This window comes from Chelonoidis abingdonii, chromosome 17, assembly GCF_003597395.2.
Source record: "Chelonoidis abingdonii isolate Lonesome George chromosome 17, CheloAbing_2.0, whole genome shotgun sequence".
In the NCBI taxonomy this organism is placed as follows: Eukaryota; Metazoa; Chordata; order Testudines; family Testudinidae; genus Chelonoidis; species Chelonoidis abingdonii.
In genome coordinates this window covers 16948791-16964868 of record NC_133785.1, presented here as the reverse complement: position 1 = coordinate 16964868, position 16078 = coordinate 16948791, and the positions used below count along the sequence as shown (strand labels likewise).

Here is a 16078-nt window from a genome sequence, read left to right as displayed (position 1 = left end):
TTACTCAGTGTTTGTACAGCGCCTAGCACAACGGAGTCCCATCCTAGGGACTACCATAATAAACATCATCATAATGAATATAGCAAAGAGTCCTGCGGCACCTTATAGACGTATTGGAGCATGAGATTTCGTGGGTGAATATCCACTTCGTCGGAGAAAAGAGAAAAATTCTGTGCAGTCAAGAAGGACCATGGATTCTATAAAGGCAAAATGCCCATGCATTTGACTTAGACCAAATCAGCAGGCCCCCAACAGCAAGGATACCGGATCGTGGAGCCCTAAGTATAATTAAGTGGTCAGTGGAACTATAAAATTCTTGTTAGCTATTGACTATGAAAAAAACTGTGTAGACAAGGAAACCCTCACTTTCCTGGAAAGGAACAAGGGCTGACAGGGATTAAATGGACACACTGACTACGGTGACTAGAAGAAAGTGGATGGGTGGTTGAAGCTGCACTTTCTAATATATCCCCAGGTAGGGAAGTGAATGTACAAGGATACAGCAGAGTGTACTCACAGGGCTATTCAGATGTTCCTTGCTTTTTTACCACCCGCACTGAAATTTTTTGTTGTTGTTCTGTGTTTGTACAATGCAGTGGTGGACCATGACCGGGCTGCCGAGCCACAATTCTAAACAATAGTGCTTTAAGAAGAATCAATAGGATACTCTTAGCTAACATGGATGGAGTCAGACTGATATTTTAGAGATGTATTTGTAATGAACTGGAAAAATATTTTGATTAATATTGTATGTCACTCAGTTTCCGTGTTCCATTTTGTACGGCTGTCTACTCGAACACATACAGCTAAACCAAAGGGGGCTGTAGAGGTGCCAAGTAAGAAATGTAAAACAATGACACAGATAAGTCCACTTCAGTTGCACAGTTGTAAAGAAGATAACAATTGATAGCTCCATCCAGGCTAGAATGGGGTACCCTTCCCAAGGCCAACTGGGATCAAAGAAGACAAACAATTTAAGAGACCACAGAAAAGGGAGAGGGGATTTGGGTCAGAAAGGAAAAGCTGACAGCTGGGAGATAGGGAGAGACATATGCTGTGAGCAGGCAGCTAAACCCAGCTAGAGATAGAGTTAGCTGGGATATGAGGGATTTATGTGTAAGCCTTTCACTGTTACACTTTTCTCTAAGTGTATGTCTACACTGCTATTAGACACACACAGCTGGCTGTGCCAGCTGACTCGGGCTTGCAGGGCTGTTTAATTGCACTGTAGAGTTCTGGGCTCTGGCAGCCCAAACTCTGGCACCCTATCACCAAGCCCAGAAGTCCACACAGCAATTAAAGAGCCAGAGTCAGCTGACGTGGGCCAGCAGCAGATTTTTAACTGCACTGTGGAAATACAATAAATGCTTTGCATCTTTTGAAGAAGCTATTTCTATATCATTACAAAGATATAGTGTCACAGACACCCAGAGAAAAAGGGCTTCTGGGTGCCAAGCCCAGTGGGACCTGCTGAAGTAGTCACAGCTAGTGCCCAAGGGTGTAATCCAGATCCCAGTCAGAGCAGGTGAATTGCAGAATTCCATCCAAGGATTAGGCTACATCTACACTACAATTAGGCCTTGTCTACACGGCAGAAGTAAATCGAAGTTATCTAAATCGATTTTATAAAACCGAATTTATAAAATCGATTTAGAGCGTCCACACCAAGAATCTTAAATCGAATTTGTGCCATCCATGGCCCACGTCTTGCATCGATTTCAGGAGCGGTGCACTGTGGGTAGCTGTGACACAGCTATCCCATAGTTCCCACTCCTGGTTGACAGCCCAGTGCCTGCTGGGACCAAAAACATTGTCCCGGGTGCTGCTGGGTACAGCCTCACCCCCCTCGTTGTGAAAGCAGCAGCCAACCATTCCGCGCCGCTTTTTCCTGGGTGAAGAGAGCAAACGCCATAGCACAGCAGAAGCATGGACCCTGCTGAGACCATGGACCCTGCTGAGACCATGGTGAGAGTGACGCAATCGTGCAAGTTTTAAACAGCTCGCGCACTCTCGTGCTGTCTATGCTGAGCCATGAATGACCTGCAAATTCAGGAGGAAGAGGGAGGAGGAGGAGGGAGGGACAGGAGGAGGACCTACTTGGAGTTGAGAGGCAGCCTGCGCACCGACAAGAGCGATATAGATAATGATGATGATGACGACATAGAGACTGATCTCTCCCTAACCGCAGGACCAGCATTTTGAGCTACTGCTGGTAATGGGTCAGCTTCTGCCCATTGAACGCCGATTTTGGGCACGGGAAACAAGCACAGACTGGTGGGACTGCATAGTTTTGCGGGTGTGGACGATTCCCAGTGGCTGCATAACTTTCGCATGCGTAAGAGTACTTTCTTTGAACTTTGTGACTTGCTTTCCCCTGCCTGAAACGCCATAATACTAACATGAGAGCAGCTCTCACTGTGGAGAAGCGAGTGGCAATAGCCCTCTGGAAGCTTGCAACTCCAGACAGCTACCGGTCAGCGTCGCGAATCAATTTGGAGTGGGAAAATCTAGGCTGTGGGGGCTGCTGTGATGCAAAGTAGCCAAAGCAATCGTTAGGCTGCTGCTGCTACGAAAGTTTGTGACTCTCGGAAACGTGCAGGTCATAGTGGGATGGCTTTGCTGCAATGGGATTCCCTAACTGTGGAGGGGCCATAGATGGAAACCCATATCCCTATCTTGGCCCCAGAGCACCAGGGCGCCGAGTACGTGAACCGCAAGGGGGTACTTTTCCATTGGTGCTGCAAGCACTGGTGGATCCACAAGGGACGTTTCACCGCCAGCATCCACGTAGGATGGCCAGGAACGGGGTTCATGACCGCCACGCTGTCTTCAGAAACAGTACTCTCTTTTAAACGGGCTGAATCAAGGAAATTACTTCCCAGACCAGAAAAATAACAGGCGGTGATGTTGAGATGCCTGTCGTTATCCTGGTGACCCAGCCTACCCCTTTGATGCCCATGGCTCATGAAGCCATACACAGGCAGCCTGGACAGTGGTCAGGAGCTGTTCAACTACAGGCTGAGCAAGTGCAGGATGGTGGTAGAGTGTGCATTTGGGCGTTTAAAGGGGCGCTTTCGATCATTATCTCACTCGCTCAGACCTCAGCCCAAAGAATGTCCCCTTAGCTATTGCTGCTTGCTGTGTGCTCCACAATCTCTGTGAGAGTAAGGGGGATACCTTTATGGCGGGTCGCGGGAGGCTGAGGCTAATCGCCTGGCTGCTGACTACGAGCAGCCAGACACCAGGGCGATTAAGAAGAGCACACCAGGAGGCGGTGCACATCAGAGAAGCCCTGAAAATGTGTTTCGTCGCGGGCCAGGGTATAGGTGTGATTGCAGTGCTTCTTTCCCCTTGATGAACACTCCCGCCTCTATTGACTCCCTGTAAGCGAACCCACCGTCCCCCTTTACTTACAGCTTGCTGCAGGACTTTCAAAACCAACCCCCCACCCTTTCATTACATGTGGCTGAAGGAAAGAAAGCCAGTATGTTTTTAAAAAATCATTTAATCTTTTATTAAAACTCATTTGTTATTGCTTTAAAAACATGCGTTCTTTTTTTAAAGGATCATTTCCCTGTAATAAAAGCACCCTCCCCCCTTTGGATGTATGTCTGATTTAGAAAGGAACTATATTCAGAGGCACAGATTTTATCTAGGTATCCTGAAAGCTGTGCTTTGGGAGGAGGATCACAGGTAAGGAAAAGCCATGAAATACATTTCAGCTGTTCATTACAGCCTTTTGGTTGGGCTCTCCATGGGGTGGAGTGTGCTGGTGCAGGAAGCCTCCCCACGCGTTCTAACACGTCTGCGTGAGGGAGATATGGAACTTGGGAGCTTGGAGGGTGATTAAACATGGACTGCAGTGGCACTCTGTAACCGCTGCTGTTGTCTGAACAATCAACAATGCGTCTGAGGATATCAGTGTGATCACGCAGCAGCTCCAGCGTTCCATCACGCCAGCGCCTATCTTTCCTCCCTGCACCTCTGATCTTCCTGCCTGTCTTCCTTGCGCCACCTCTCTTCTACCTGCCGTCTTCCTCCCGCCACCTCTTTCTTTCCTCCCGCCACCTCTCATCTCGAGCGTCTCTCCTGTCCTCCCGAGCCTCTTCTCTTGTCCTCCCGGTCACTGGCATCTTTCTTGTATTTGCTATCAGTTCCTTCAAATCACTATGATGAGCTTTGTTTTACTTGTGGCTGACTTCCATGACTTCTGAAAACATTTCCATCTCTCGTTCTCCTTTTCCTCTGCCTTTGGCTAGCCTTGCAGATGGGGTAGGGAGTGAAAGAACACTGCACAGCTGTATGGTGGGGTAAGAGAGAGAAGTATGTAAAAAGATACATTTCATAGAACAATGATTCCACTCACTCACACAGCACAAAACTATGCACCTTACACAGGACATGTGATTTCACTGCAAGGTCACATTTTCATCTTTAATACTGGAGACTCTGTCCCTGGGCTCAGAGGGCGCGGCACAAGAGACAGTACAGATGCAGCTTGCCGGTACTGCCATTATAAATTTGCTTCCAAGCAGCCATGGTAAGTCTTTATGTTTGTCTCACCCCTCCCTGCTAAGCATCATCGCAGCACAAGTCCCCTCCACCAGCTACATCAGTGGCATTACAGGAGCATAATGGCCATGTTTCTCTCCTAATTACAAATTAATTACTTATTTCAACCAGGTCACAATGAACGATAGAACTCTGGTGAGAGTTTACAGCAGAAGAGGCAGAGCGAATGGTTTTCATGCCTGTGATCAGAGTCCTGGTGCTTATGCATCTATGCTTTGTGAAGCAATGATTCCAAATTACGTCATGTATGCCTGGGAGGGCAAAGCATCTTTCATTGGAGGACCGGCTAAGGCAGCATTGCCCCGAAATTTACTGAAAGGCTCTTTGATTTCCTGCAATATCAAATTCATGGAGATTTCTTGGGAGGATTTTCATTGCATCCCCAGACATGTTAAGGAACTTTCGTGTAACTGTAATGGCTAAAAAAGAAGACAATGACAACGCATGCTTAAAAAATTGATAATTAAAAAACGCTAAGTTTTAAATATGACTGATTTAAACATTTTACTCACCGCTGGTCCCTTCCATGGCTTCACTTTCTGTGATAGACTTTGAAATTCTTTCAAATACTTTCTCATTCCGTTTAGACGAACGGAGTTCTGTTAGCACTGGAATCCTCACCCCAGATAGGCAATGAGATCCAAAAGCTCTTCTGTGGTCCATGCTGGAGCCCTTTTTCTGTTCTCAGGAGACTGCATTTTTAAAGTGCAGCGTGATTAAAACTGCTGCTCAGAGCCCCAGTGGACAAACAGGAAACTGATTCAAACCTCCACGGGTCTTTTCCTGTTTACCTGGCCAGTGCATAGGAGTTTTGAGTGCTGTCCAGAGTGGTCAGTGGTGATCTGTGGGATAGCTCCTGGAGGCCATTAACTTCGATTTCCGTCCACACTGCACTAAATTCGAATTAGTAAAATCGATTTTAGGGTTACTCCTGTGGTTTAGGAGGAGTACTAAAATCGATTTAAATAGCCCTTTAATTCGAATTAGAGGGCTGCGTCGTGTGGACGGGTGCACCATAAATTCGAATTAACGCCGTTTAATTCGAATTTAAGGTGTCGTGTAGACATGGCCTTAGAAACCCACAGCTGGCCCATGCCAGGTGACTCAGGCTTCCAGGGCAAGGCTGGTTAATCACAATGTAGACTTTTGGGTGTGGGCTGGAGCCCGAGCTCTAGGACCATGAGAAGTGAGAGAGTCCCAGAGCTTGGACTTCAGCTAGAGACAGATCATCTACACTGCAAACAAACAGCCCTGCAGACAGAGCCCCACGAGCCGAAGGCAGCTGGCATGGGCCACTGTGGGTGTCTAACTGCAATGTAGACATACCCTCAAAGGCTCGAGGCCTCACACTGGGGCGTGATGCATTTGGTAAGATCCATAGATGGGCCAGTGGTGCAGCTAGCCTGGCAATCATGACAGTAGTGACAGATTTTATTTGAAAAAGCATTTATACTCATTTTCATTTCAGAAGGTCGTACGAGAAGAGAGATTAATTGCAAGTTTTTTGTTAAATCAATTATAAAGAAATTGTATCAGAGAGACTGTGCGCCACATCTGGCCTGGCACAGGTAGGCTGGACACTGAAGGCGAAGCAGAGGGAAGAGCAGTTAACTTTGACAGCCACTGGCCATACTAGCGTTGGATTAGTTATACCTCAGTTTATAGCCTATAAAATGGGGCTCCTCAAATACGACAAGAATCTCTTATGCATGTGAAATTCACTTAACTAACAGCTTACATTTAAATATGCACTTGAACAGTATACAAGAATTGAGGTTTCCTTCTTTACCTTCCATAAATCAGTATTTCTCTCTCTACTGATAGCATGAGCAAACAGGACGCATGTCGCTAAAGCTGGTCTGCAGGCTTCCTCTTACCCCGTAGCACGGAGAGCAAACATTATGATGGGGGGAGGAGAGGCTAATACAGATCTACACTTTGTGCCACCAAGCACAGCCAACCAGTGATTGGCCAACCAGCCAATCTGTGACTGGAGCAGCACACCCTTCCCAGATCCCAAACGGACAGGGATGGACCCCAGCATGCATTTCTCATTCCTGATATCCTCATTCAGCTGAGGGCAGGAAATATTTAAACCCTCTAAAAATCTCAATTTCCCCCCCCCCCCCTCCTGAAAAATAAAATTCAGAATTTGTCAGTATTCTTGCTATCCTTCTCCCAGCACTGGGAAGAGAAATTTCAGTAGATTCAGGGTTTTAGCATTTCTCAGGAAACCCTAGTGGGTGTATTGTGTACAATGGCATTCTAACCTTTCACCTCAACAGTTCTCCCTCCCTACTTCCCTAATACCACCAAAAATAAACTTTCCCTCCTTCCTCATTTTGCATTCATCTGAAAGTGTCATTCTACAAAATGCCTGGGCTCTTTAAATGCAATCAGAGCGAAGAACTTGTTCAGCAGTCCAGAATAATCATACGTTTCAGATAAGCATTCTTCTAGACAAATAGACTCTTATGGGCTGAGTGAACAGAAAATGGACTGCAGCCATGCTCTGTGCACACACACGTGTAAGATTTACATATTTACTGCATTGGCCCATTACAGATATGACAGGCCCTACAAAGTCTCCCTTCTAAAACAAGCTTTTCCTCGCCTTTGGGAAGGTTAGACAGAAGGTAACAATATTCCATCTCTTCCAGTCTCTCCCAATTCTTCATGATCATGGGGACATCTGATCATGTGCTTTAGGAAAGTCATTACGCACATTTCAGTGTTACCAATGCTGTAAGAGAGCACAGAATCCTAGAACTGGAAGGAACCTCGAGAGTTATCTAGCTCGGTCCCCTGCACTCATGGCTGGATTAAATATTATCTAGACCATTCCTGACAGGTGTTTGTCTAACCTGCTCTTAAACTATGGAGATTCCACAGCCTCCCTAGGCATAGACAGGGGTTCAGATGATTTTATCATCATGTCATTGCTCACGGTCTCCGGACAGTAGTATGAACACCAGACCCTTCATTAGCAGTTCAGTTCTGGTGCAGTGGCAGATATTATAATAAATCAGGATATTTATTTTTCCATAGCAGATGCACCCAAGGACTATGATACAACACAAAATTGATTCTTTGTTACTCAAAGATTAGAGATGGACATTACCTAGGAAAGATACCAGCTTGAAAAAGTCTTATTCTTTAAGATTTGTGCTAACAAAGCAGCAAACACAACCAATAACCCAGCAGGACAATGACTACATCAGATACAGTATTTATAAATTATTACAGATCAAACCTGAACCCTTCACATTAACATCATAATCATCAATGTAATATAAGATGAGCAGGTAAAGAAATGATTGAAGCACTTTACCCTGAATACGCTTCTCAGAACAGATTTAAGTTCACATAGCCATTACTAGATGGCAGAAGTGAAAAAGAAGAAAAAGAATCCACATCGACACAAGTACAAAATGGTAAATCAATATTGAGAAGTGACCCATGATGGTTACAAACACCTACATGGGGAAAAACATGCACCTTCTTGCAGCTATTGTTTCTACAGCTGAAAAGGAAACTGCAGACCACTGTGTTTGCTGAATATGCCATTCAAGAATGAAGTGAAAAGTATGACAAGATGGTCTTTAATGAAGCTATGAAAAAAGGACAGAATTCCTCAAGGACAATTATTCTAAACTTCTGACATATGGGTGTTTGGCATTCTATTTAAACTTCACTAAAAAAAAAAAAAAAATCAGCAGTAGTTATAGAAGTTCAAAAATTCTTCCACAACTACCATTGGCCTCCAGTTTAATGGCTGAAAAAGGAGGCTTGATGCCCAAGTTCCTCAGTGATATTTGGTCTCTATCTGCATCCAGTTACCGCAAGTATATTGAAATGTTTACAAAGCACAAGGAAGCTTTGGTCAAAACATAGCTCACATTTTATATAACAACTAATTACAAAAGCAGTTGAAGGTGGTTTTAGAGGTACTTGCCATATTACAGACTGATGTAGTCTCAGTTGAAATCTGTCTTGAACTGATTAGTAAAGAACTGGATCTACACAAGGAGAAAACTGAAAGACTATTCACAGAAGCTATGGAACTGTCCCATTACTTGGCAAACATGACTGATCCTAAAGACAGAGGTCACAGGATGACGTCCACAAAAGGAATCAACAGCTGAAACATGGCTGATGGAACCTAAAGCTGAGTTAGTTTCTTCTGTTCTAGCATTTAAGATCCATATTTCTACCCAAATCTACGTTTAGGAAGGAGGCTGCAGCAAAATGGTGGAAAATGGAAGGTAAAATCATGAAAGACAGAACAGCTGAGTTTAGAATGCTGTCATTTTTCAAAAGAACTCTTCTACATACCCAGCTCAGCAGCTATGGTAGGATTGGTATGGTTGAATCTTTGTAGCAAGCTAGGGCTGAAAAAACAAACTGGTAAAATTATATCAGTATTCAAGGACAGGCACAGAAAACTGCGGCAAATATAAAGCTTTATTTGGCTTTATTGTATACCTACAGAATTTCAAGCTTTTCATTTTCGACAATTCTATGTTTGAAGGATACGTTTTCACGATCAATTACATGCTGTGCATTGTGCTTTATTTACTGCCACTTTGCAGAGAGTTTTTTTAGGTGTGTCCCTTCCTCCAGCAATAATTTCTCTTCCCCCGGGGCGGGGTGTGTGTGTGTGGAAAAGGAGAATCACAACCTTGTTCTGCTGTCAATACTCATATTGCCAATAACCACAGGAACAGATATTAGCAGCAAGTTCTACAGTTTGTTTCAACCATTTCAAGAGAGTGTCTAACTTGACAGGAGAGAGAAGGGAGAAAAATAAAGCTGACCTCAATCCCCTGAGCCATTGCTTGCTGCTAGATCAATAGCAACCATCAACAAGCAGTTATTAGAGGGCAGCTGCCAGCAGTCTCACAGCACCTCTGTCACCTGCAGGATTGGCCAGGTGCAGAGAAAGAAAAGCTAGGGATTTGAGAGACAGGAATCAATGAGAGTGGCAGGTAAGCTGTGGATTTAGACCAGACAAAACCTAAGTCTGCCACACAGAGCACAAATGTAGCTTTCAGGTATATGCTCCATAAACACAACAATATATACTTTATTAAAGCCACTAAGGAGGAAAAAGCACTTCTTACCCTCAAGGGGCAGACTGAGCGGAAAGTCATTAGTTAATTTTTTTTTCTGGACAGATGTGAGAATTGCACAAAAGGAAATGTAAACTAGACAGAAAATCCCAAGGACCTTTTTAGCAGCTGTTGCAACAGAACCCTAGGGCCTGAGAGAACAGACTGTGCTCCTCTACCCACCTTTCATTAACATCAGCATAAACTTTAAAGAAGCCATGAGAAGTTCCTTAAACAAAGGATTATTCTGGACTTGAGGATCAAAGACAGCCTGCCAGCTACAGCCCAATTAACAGCCAGGCTGGAAAAGGAGCCTCCAGTGTACTGGACACAGATTATATTCAGTATGCAATCTGAGGGTAAGTCAGCACTACAGAGGCACTGCTGCACTTACTACAGCACTGAAAGGGCTTTTTCCCATTGCTGTAGTAAATTCAAGAGGCAATAGCTAGGCTGATGGAAGAATGCTGCTGTTGATGTAGCTTCATTTACAGTGGGGGTTAGGTTGACGTACCTACGTTGCACAGGGGATGAAATTTGTCCCAGCCCTGAGCGACATAGCTAGGTTGGACTAAGTTTTAGGTATAGACCAGGCCCATGATTTTACCTACAGAAAGGCCTAATCACCACCCATCCCCCAGTAATTTGCAGGATTCTTTCCACTAAGCCAGAGAGGCCCTCATCTTGATGGGGAGATGGTCACTACAGCGCTCATATTGTTTGCTTGCTCCATGTTTATACCGTTCAAACCAAGCCTGCAGGCAGCAGACATCTGGAAAACAGCATTATGTAAGTACATGACATCATGTGACACAGGAGAGCAAGGAAAATATGGACAGATGTACAAGGGTTGTGCACAACCTGATCTGTAAGTCTGCCCATGGCAGATGCGAAGAGATGGTGCAGCGACCAGGTTCATGCTATGATTTTTGGACATGTCCTGCCTTAAGATGCCAGTTGTCCATATATGGGAAGATGATGGTATGATGGGTCTGGTCTCAGAGATCCCCTTGGGACTGTCACCTGATGTGCTGAAATTACCTCTGAGCCCATTTTCCCAGCCAGCTTGGGACTCCAGAACCCTGCCTTGTTGAGCTAGACACGCTAGCCTGCTGCAACACAGACCCAGGGTCTGGACCATGCCCCCAAAGCTGCAGACTATAACTAAAAACAGCTCAGCAGGTTACCTGTCTTCAGCACCCAGTCACCCAGCTCCCAATGGGATCCAAACCCCAAATAAATCCATTTTACTCTGTATAAAGCTAATACAGAGTAAATTCATAAATTATTCATCCTCTATATCACTGATAGAGAGATATGCACAGCTGTTTGCTCCCCTAGGTATTAATCAGTTAGTCTGGGTTTATTAATAACCCAAAGTGATTTTATTAAATATAAAAAGTAGGATTCAAGTGGTTTCAAGTAATAAGACAGAACAAAGTAAGTCACCAAGCAAAATAAAGCAAAAACATGCAAGTCTAAGCCTAATACATTAAGAAACTGATTCTAGGTAATATCTCACCCTCAGAGATGTTCCAATAAGCTTCTTTCACAGACTAGACTCCTTAAATCCCTGTGTCCTGGGCATGAGGACTCCCCTGACCTGGACAGGGTTGGGGAGGGATATCTTGCCTTAGTAGATCTAGGAGGGGATCTGTTTTTAAGCTTATCAGAGTGCTCGTGTCTTACTCTTATGAGAAGGCCTAGATGAAGGATCCTTTGCTCCAATTGTTTCCGCTCCTGAGTTAGACACTGAACTAGGAGGTGCACTCCGGGATGTCTCAGATCAATGTACAGAGAGGTCTCCCCTGGATTCGACTGGGGCCTGATGGCATGTTCCAAAGGTGTTTCCAAAGCTGGAGTTCTATTGCCTGCCACATCTGGCTAGGAAAGGAGTGGCACGTAGTGCACTTAGTGGAGATATGAACTTCTTCAAGGAAATAGAGGCAGTGCAAGCGGTCACCGACAACGAAAAAATAATCAGGGGCAGGAAACAATTCTTAAAGCCCAGAACACTGGACATACTCTAAATCTTGCATCAGGAGAGCAGAGAATTCCCCTGGGGCAGAGATTTTAACTACTATTTAAACTTATAAAAACTCCTAACAATAGCAACTAACTATTCAAGAACTTTGAAATATTTACAAAAAAAATTGTCAAAGAATTTCAGTTCTGGAAATTCCAATTCAGGCCCCGTGGTAGTAAGAAAGAACTTGAGAGGTTTCTGTACTGCCCCTTATGCCCTCAGCATGGAGCACAAGGAGAGCAAGGGAGCAGGCAAAGACCCAGACACACTGGTTGCTAGAAGTCTCAGGTTCATGGAATACACAGAGGGACCGGCACTCAAAGTATTTGACAATGGGCTCTTCAAAGAAAGGTGTAACATGACCCAATGGCTGGAACTTGAAGCTAGACAAATTCAGAATGGAAATCAGGAGTAAATTTTTAACACTGAGGGTTTTTAACCATTGGAACAATTTACAAGGTCACAACGGATTCTCAATTACTGGCAATTCTAAAATCAATCAAAATTGGATATTTTTCTAAAAGATTTGCTCTAAAATATTTTGGGGGAAGTTCTCTGGCTTGTGTTATACAGAAGGTCAGACTAGTTGATCACAATGGTCCCTTCCAGCCTTAGCATCTAGGAATCTATGAATCAATCAGTTATGAGCTGTAGGATTCCAGCCAATTAATGATAACGTTGTGGGGAAGGGGGCCTGATAAGTGGTTGCTGCACTTTAAACTTTTCTATCAATTAGAGTCCCATTAATCAACAGTGAGACCCTCTGAAACAGGAGCACAGCCTGGGCTGACTTTTAGGACTAGGATAATATCACTGCACAAGTCAATAAGCCCTTAACAAGCACATGTGTGCCCACTGTCAGATGCCACTTAAAAAAATAACAGTTCATCTTTAGGCCTGGCATGCCACTATTTCAATTCTCTGCTGTGCATTCTTCAGGAAGCCACTACACCGGGGTTAGGCAAACAGCAATCCCCTGGCTTGGAAAGAAGTGAAGCTTCTGAGCCAGAACTTCAGAATTTAGACAGCAAGATCAAATGTGGTCCACACACACAATAGTCTCTGAAGCCAGCCCAAGCTGTTACAAGGAAAGCTTAAGACCACAAACAAGTTTAGACTTCCCCAAATCTCACAGCTGGAGGCGATTTCCTTCAATCCCCCCACCTACTGGAGCACACAAGATCATCCTTTGGAATAACAGCCAGATAATTATTTCTAATACTGCTTTTATCTCATGCCATCAAGATAACGGAAGAAAAAGCCTGAAATCGATCCCAACAATTAAAGGGCTGTAGGGGTGGCGGGGTTGGTAGTCAATAAAGATGATGCTAGGGCAGACACAGATTTCATTATTTAAAACTGAAAAGCTTCAAGGAACTCTGCTTTCTTCTGGCTAACCAGAAAAGAGCTTTCAGCTCCAATACCTTTGATTCTGCAAAGCTCAGGAAAGTCTGACTCTGAAAATATTTCAGGAACGTATTTCCAGCGTGCGCATGCGCGCGCACACACACACACACACACACCTCTCTTTATACACTATCCATACATGAATCATACAATATTATTGACTGGTATGTCACAAGCTTTCATTTGATATTACACGACACTTTTTACAGATGAATACTATGACAGTAACGTGTTAGCTGTAGTAAGTGTTTCAGGCCTGACAGGCACACACAGAACATTGGGCCCTCTGCCAGTTGGTACCGAGGAGCTCTTAGGGTCACATTCTAGTATTTTGTTCTTTCACAAGAAAAAGCAAGCTACCCAGTTAGATTAATCATACATGGCAGGAAACAAATACAAAATTAAAATAGAGCTAATCCTCATCACTGCTGTAAGTTAATAAGCCTTGGGTCCAGGGCAATGATCTTTCTTTAGTGGTAATGGATCTTTGCTCAGAATACTGTTGCAGACTACCACAGGAAGAAGAGGGCGGGGGGGGGGGAAGGGGCGCGGGATACAGAGAAACAGATGCAGTAGCTGATGAATTATGTTTTCAGTCTCATTTCCATTCCTCCCACATGACAAGTCTCTCACATTTTGTATCACAAAGGTTTTGCTGTGTGAAATAAATCAGGGAGAATTTGGTTTGGCTGATCTCTTCAATAAAAGTCAAAGTTCTTATTTGTTCAAGAGCCACCAACAGCAGAATTGAAATTTTGTTACTTTGGACCCTGATGCTTCTGCCACTATGAGGAGATTGACCACCCTGTGCCCTCATTATTTGTCCAAAGTCAAAATGGTCCAAAGATTGAGCTCTAGAATAAAAAGAGTTGAGAAAAAGTTACATTCATCTTCATCAATCTCTGAGGAACCCAGTCTCACCAGATCTAAACTGGGACTGTCACTTAAAACACACAGGAATTTTTAAAAGCACATCTGGCTTTAAAAGCACATCTCCCCTGCTCCTGAACTTGCTGAAAAGAAACATAGTTCTGATTCCTCCCATGGGGCTAGATCCAGTCTCCTCACTGGATTTTAGCATTTGAATAAACGGAAATATTGTGAGCAGACCAGATTTCATGTTATTTTGATTCCATATAGGGCTCTGAGACAAACAGAGGTCTAAAGGTACAAACACAAATTTCAAGACATTCAGGTTTATGTGAGTTCCTGCGAAAGTCCTATTCATTAAGACCCCACTGGCTGGGCTTTGTAGTCTCATGAAGCCTTTGCCCCAGAGCTACTCCCCTGGAGACCACAAGGGTAGGTAAGGAAGCTGTTCACACCCATATATGGAAATCCTTGGCCAACCTATACAGAGAAGGGGGACCTTCATTTCAGAAGTGTCCCGACAAGCCTCAAGACAGATGCAAGATATTTCACAATTTTGATCTAGGATTCTCACTTCCCTCTAGATAACGGAGATTATGTAGGGTGCAGATTCAGAAGGTCAGGTATTCCAACCTCATCCAATTTATGGAGCAACAATGACGTAGAAAGCCCCACTCCCAGACGAAAGAAAGATGCAGCAACTGGACAGATGAATTCACCCCCAACCCTATATGGGAAGAGAATAGCCAGAAAAGGGGACTGCGCACTTACACCAAGTTTCTAGAACACCACAGGTTGTGTGTTCTAAAAGATGAGCACAGGGCTGGGAGTCAGGAACCCGAGTTTAATTTCTGCTTTGACACTAACTCTCCAGGTGGTCTTTGGCAAATCACCTACCTGTCACCTGCCTCAGTTTCCTCAGCTGTAAAATGAGAATAAAAATGTACCTAACCTTATAGGTGTAGCTCTGAAGCTTAACAGATTAGTGTTTGCAAAATGGTTTGGGGTCTTCAGATACACAAGGGCAAAGATATGCTCACTATTTCACTTTGAATTAATTAATTGTAACTCGACAACACCTTAGCAAAGGGTTCAAATGGAGATTTCTGTATTGTCTGTCAAGGTTAGGGGAGAAAGTGGGAAACATGCTAGGCCAGGGTCTCAAACACGCGGCCTGCAGGCTTATTTTCTGCGGCCCGCAAGCTCCTTGCGGCCCCCCTCCTTCCCCAGTGTTTACCTATAGCAGCTCCTGCCCAACGCACACCGGAGGCAGGGCAGGCTCACAGTGCCTGCCTGTCCTGTCCCCATGCCGCTCCGGGAAGCCAATGGAACCTGTGGAAGGAGGGGCGCAGGGGTTTGGGAGGCTGTTGCTTCAGGCACTGCCCCCAGCAGCTCCCATTTGCCGGGAATGGGGAACCCCTGCGCCTCTCCTTTCCCAGGTTTCGTCGGCTTCCCGGAGCGGCGCCGGGGAAGGGCAGACAGGCAGGTAGGGAGCCCGCCCCCAAACCTCTCATGCAGCCAAACCCCCTGCCACACCCCACACCCCTGCTGCACCCCAACCCACCGCCCTGAGCCCCTGCTGCACCCCTCCTGCACCCCAACCTACTGCCCTGAGCCCCCGCTGCACTTCTACCCACTGCCCTGAGCCCTCGCCACACCCCTCCTGCATCCCCTGGGGGCAGAGAGGGGACAGAGTTGGGGTGGGGATTTCAGGGAAGGGGTTGGAATGGGGGCAGGGAAGGGGTGGAAAGAGGTGGGGCAGAAATGGGGCCTCATGGAAGGGTTGGAGTGGGGTCGGGCCGATGGCGGCGCGGGGGTGGTGTCAGTAAATGCGGCCCTCGGGCCAATGTACTAGTCCTCATGGTCATTTGAGTTTGAGACCCCTGTGATAGGCCCATCTCTCTACTGCAGCACTGCTGCTCCTTGAACCCCATTAATACAAGCACTGGGGGAGAACGCATCTAGTTTCAAAATTCTTCCTACTTTGCTTGATGACAACAGTAATCTTTGTCCACTTGCCAAGACTTGAAAATGGCTACTCCTTCCCCTTTAGAAGTTAATCTCATTGACTCCTGAAGGGGATGACAAAGCA

General features: G+C 45.1%; 1 protein-coding gene across 1 annotated transcript in view; it reads right to left on the bottom strand.

The window, feature by feature from the left end:
• Positions 1 to 16078, bottom strand: part of NCKIPSD (NCK interacting protein with SH3 domain) — a 120553-nt gene that overhangs the window by 84592 nt on the left and 19883 nt on the right. The gene's annotated exons all lie outside the window — the stretch shown is intronic.